Source organism: Helianthus annuus, chromosome 14 (assembly GCF_002127325.2).
Source record: "Helianthus annuus cultivar XRQ/B chromosome 14, HanXRQr2.0-SUNRISE, whole genome shotgun sequence".
NCBI classification, from domain to species: domain Eukaryota; kingdom Viridiplantae; phylum Streptophyta; class Magnoliopsida; order Asterales; family Asteraceae; genus Helianthus; species Helianthus annuus.
The window spans coordinates 127,078,133-127,083,530 of record NC_035446.2 but is presented as its reverse complement, the minus strand read 5'-3'; the positions used below and the strand labels follow the sequence as shown (position 1 = coordinate 127,083,530).

At 34.7% G+C, this 5,398-nt stretch overlaps 1 long non-coding RNA gene across 1 annotated transcript; it reads right to left on the bottom strand.

Moving 5' to 3' along the window:
- Positions 1-2,332: 2,332 nt before the first annotated feature.
- LOC110905874 lies at positions 2,333-3,664 on the bottom strand. Its single transcript, XR_002573498.2, has 3 exons — positions 3,399-3,664; positions 2,581-2,652; positions 2,333-2,498 (listed from the first exon to the last, which is right to left on the bottom strand). It is a non-coding gene; the product is annotated as an uncharacterized LOC110905874 (long non-coding RNA).
- Positions 3,665-5,398: the final 1,734 nt, after the last annotated feature.

Sequence of the window (5,398 nt, the reverse complement as noted above, 5' to 3'; positions counted from 1 at the left end):
CTTTTCGCTAAGTAGTGTCTGGTATGTAGTTTTCGTATATAATTTTTTTAGGTATATACGTATTCGACCCCCGGCCAAAAATCTCAAGCTTCGGCACTGCCCGCGCTAAGCGACGGAGTGTCTAGTAAAAAAGGTGGTGAGTGCATTTTTGTATCAAACTGTCACCAATACAACATTACGATAAACAAAGAAGTTACATAATTTGTTTTGTTCCTAATTAAAAATATGTTTTACTTCGAATACTCCATTTACAATAATATTTATATCTGAACATTAAGAAAAATCTAACTGTGTATTTATTTATTTTGTTTATAAAAAGATAACAAAAGCAAGTTGTTAGAAAAATATCAAAATTACTAAAAAAATAAATAGGTTAAATATGTATACAATTTGTAGGCAAACTTAACCACTCTCTCTAAGAATAAAGAGGACATATGGTTTGTAGTACAAGGATCGAATTCCATATAAACGAATATCGATCCTGATATTTCGATAGCAAAAATAACTCTATTTTTTTCAAAATATTTATATCGAAACGTTGAGAAAAACATATTGTTTACAACCATGTATTTAGTTTTTTTTGTTCTTGTAAGTTTTTAGAGAAAAATAAAATTAATAAACTTAATTCAGTTATCAACGTGTATTAGACATGTATTATTTATACTGTAAGCCTCTAAGGAGTTAATTGTTTATCCTTTTATTCCTTTTAAACTATTTGTTACTTCCAAAATTCCTACTTATTTTTGTAACTTGCAGTTGTTTTTTGTCTTATCAAATAAAAACTTTAAAATTATTTAAATAAATACATTGTTAAAATAATACTAAATCTGTATTGGAATGTCATATTGTACGTAATTACTTATCGTAGTAAATAATAAAAGTCAAAATTTTGCTCCATAAAGAAAAGTAAAGTAAAAACAAAAGGACTGGACAGGGAATCGAACTCGGGCAGTCACTGTGGCAAGCTTAGTTAATCTCCACTAGAGGAGAAACTTGATTAATATGTTGATTTCAATGTTAATTAATATAAAGAGAAAAAGCAAGCAATTAAATAGAAAAAAAAACTTAGTGGATGACACATGACATCCACTGATTGGTTCTATCATCCTCACTAGCCAATAAAAAAGTTACTCTACAACCTCTTTGAAAATGTAGGTTATAGAATTATATGTTTTTTCAAAATTGTAGCTTTAAATACACAGTTATTTGTTTAGTCTATATTAAACCAGTCAACAACAACCACCGTCACCACCATCACAACGACAACGACAACGACAACCGTCACCATCACTGCCAACACAAGCACGCCACCACCCATCGTCAAACTATTATGCCACCACCATCAACACAACCACCCCACATATGCTCATAAAACAAAAGAATGAAAAATATAAAACAATGAAACCAATCGACTCAGATCTAATTGATCATCGGGCAAAAGAAAGAGGCTCACATGCACACTTCCTCAACGACAAAGCCAACAAAGTACAGCTCAATTCCCCCACGGGTGCAGCTGGACTTGCCATGCCAAGAAGTAGGTCATCATCATCGTCGGCTCAAACCTTCAATAGAGAAAGAATAACAAACCGACATCGATACTGACTGCCACTTGTTTATTTAGTCTAAAATATAAACAAATAGTATGTATATTTTTTTATAAACTCTGTGTATATTTTAAATTGTACAACCACCATCATCACAACCACAAACAACACCACCAACACAACCATGCCAGACTATTCCGCCACCACTACCAATACTACCACCGTACATATGTTCACAAAACAAAAGAAAGAAAATTGGAAAATAATCAAACCGATCGACTCATAAGCAACAAATCATCATCGTTGGGACACTTCCTCATCACCGTAGCCAGCAAAGTACGTCTAAGTGTCGCCACAGACGCAAGCAGAGTTTCCATGCCAAAAAGCAGGCCACCATCATCGTCAGTTAGAACCTTCAACAAAGAAATACTAACTAACCGACACTGACACCGACGATGGAGATGGACAACCGAAGTGGGTGTGGGTTTTTAAACTCAAAAGTAGGGGTGTTCACGATCCGATCCGATCCGATCCGATCGAGGGTCTGCTCATGCTCGGATTGAATTACAACCGATCCGATCCGAGCGGATCAAATTTGTAAAACCATTCGCAAAAGTGATGCTCATGCTCGGATTGAATTTGAATCGATCGGCTCGGTTTCGCTCGGTTTCGCTTGGTTTTTATCAAATCCTAAAAAAAAGCGAGCGGATCGTTTTCGCTCGATTGAATAATAAGGCTTCGTTCAACAAAAACAAATTCTAACTTAAAGTGCGATTACAAAAGCAACACAAAATAAAGTGCGAATACATAAGAAACACAAAATAAAGTGCGAATACAAAAGCAACACAAAATAAAGTGCGAATACAAATTGTCATTTAGTTCAAAAGCCATAAACTTCTTCTTTAAACTTGTTCATCTTCATCCACAAAATTCAACTTCAAATCAACATATAACCTATAAACACAAGCATTAAACAAAACCATTAAGTTCTACACATTACAAAACAACTTTTAGGTTTTGTCAATTATAAAAATACCTTTCATTTATTATCAGACCCATCTGGAGTCAACACATCAATTTCCAATTTTTCTTCATCTCTTGCAGCTTGCTACACATTAAAAAAACAAAATACAAATGTTAATGCATAGACTACAAAAGTACAAGTAGATTATAAATCAATCTGGTTAACAGAAACAAACAGAAACAATCTGATTAACATAAACAAACAGAAACATAACAAAATCAATCTTGTTAACAAAAACAAACAGAAACATAACATTTTTTTTAACAAACAAGGGAGAAATTTTTATTAATAACCAACAACCAACCAGGCCCAACTATCAAGTAGCTAGAAAGGACCAGGGACAAACAACAGCTAATCACCAACCATGTTTACATCAAAATTTTTCCAACTGTCGGAGACGGAGACTGTGAGTCTGTGACTGTGGAGACCGGAGAGTGAGACTGAGATTAGAGCGGCGATTTGAATACGACTGATTAGGGAAGAATAGATTTAGGGTTAGATTATACTTAGATTTATATATTAAATATTAAGTTGGGATGAATGTTATTTGGGCTTTTAGTTTTTTTTGGGCTACTATATTTTTTTGGGTTTTTAATCTATAATATAAATATATATATTAATTATTAATAAAAATAATTTGAGCGAAACCGAGCGATCAACGAGCGAGCGGAGCTATGCTCATGCTCGGATTGAATTTGAATCGAACCGATCCGATCGGCTCATTTACAAACTGAGCGGGAATCGAACGCGCATTTTTCAAGCGATCGTCGAGCGGTTTGGACAGCCCTACTCAAAAGTGGGTACAACCTAGTAAAGCCAAAGATACATACAACCACTTGATGCACAATACAATACTCTTAGATGAACACAATATCAGCTTCCAAATCATAGATGATCCAGTTTCAGCATCATGGTATCCAATCCCTGATAACATATTGGGGCAACTCTCAGATGAGCCTATTAAGGCCATAGTCATCGAGATAACAATCACATGAAACTTCTTAAATGAACGAACATTCACCATCATTGAATTAACAACAAAAACAAAGTAACAAACACAAATTGGTGTCAAATGGACCGTAACATCTTGCGAATGGCAAAACCTAAATGTTGAAAGAGGTCATAGAGATGGTATGAGGTACAACACCATGAATCACAATTTCTAAGCAGGCGGTACAATACCATCAAGATGCTATATAAAAGTCACATAAAAAAAATGTACATGCTGATATCATAATTCCGTGACCTGACCCAACCCAAAAAAATAATCTATACTATTTGTAATAAGAGATTTGAGGCTGATGTAAATCTGCCTACATGTCAACTCCTAAGCTATGCCACATGTACATGCTGATATCATAATTCCGTTTTGTATATATATATTAAAAATATTAATCTAAATAATGTAATGCTGTATATAATAGGATTTTATTATTATGATAAATTGGTTTTGTTTAGGAGTGAGTTTTGAATCTGTATGGGGAGATGAAATGGGCATTTAATGCACCTGTGAGAAAGTAATCATCTCTCAACTCTCTCTTTTTTCTTCACACTTTCTTCTCATTTCAAAATTCCAGCCGATTCTAGGGTTTACTTTCTTCATCTTCTATACGAACCATAGTCATCTTCACACATCTCTCTCTCTCTTCAACTCAGAAGAACACCAAAGCCCTAACTCTGAACAAAACCAGAAGAACATCGAAGCGATCTCCGATCCGGCCTGCTCATGCTGCTCTCCATCTCCGATCAGGCCTCCACTCATCTACGGTCTCAATTTCTCCCCCCTTTTCTTGTCGATTAGGGTTTTAGCGTTTCACAATCGCCTTCGAAGTCCACAATCAGATCGCAAATCATCAACAAGTTCTGCAAGGTAATCATAATTAACCTAATTTTGTTTCATTATTGTTTTGCCCTCAATGCAAAACTCGATTTAAAAGGATCAAAGGTAGCAATTGTCATCTTTTTTGGTAGGCAAAATTTAGCCAGCAGATCTTCTTATGGTTTAAATTTGGCCTTACTCCTTAAATGGATATGGGGTGCTATAAATGTCAAAACACAATGTGGGTGAAGGTCATGGATTCCATCTATAATAATAGTGAAAATAGTTTTAAAGTTTTTAATAAACAAACGGTGGCCAAAGGATATGGAGATTGGAGTCTTATGGTCATCAAGAGTAATCAATTCTTAAATGAGAATAACTTGGTTCCTGTCTCGGATTGAAGAAAATTGTGGGCTATGAGGATTCTACTTACTTTTGGCAGGGGCGGCTTTGATGGTGTGCGGGGAGGACCTCCGCAGTCCGCACAAGGCCCGTAATTACGAAGGGCACGCGATTTAATAAAAATCCAATATATATATGTTATTTTTTTAAAATAGTAAACACATAACAATTCCAATATAGGCCCACTTACAAATCATTTTTTATGGTTTAGAATTTAGCTCACTTGCATTAGGTTTATTGAGTCCAATACTAATTTGATTTTTTATTAAATAATAATATAGATTTGTGGTTCTGTTATATAAGTTTTGTAATTTGTAGGAATGCAGTTAGATGATATATGATAGTTAAGGTGATGGTTTGAAAATTGAATTATATACAGAAACATTTGTTGTCATTAGTTACTTTTCTGTAGGTTAGGTTGAATTATATATTAGACTAATGAAAGTTATATATTGGCTAATGTTTTGTTTTATTGTGGAAATTACCGTGTCACAGGCAACGTTTAAAGGCAGTTCGGATGGCGGGTATTCGAGAACAGGAGTTAAAGATGAAGCTAGGAGAATGTATGCTCGCCGGCTACGGGAGGAGTTAGAAGAAGATATGGAGAGA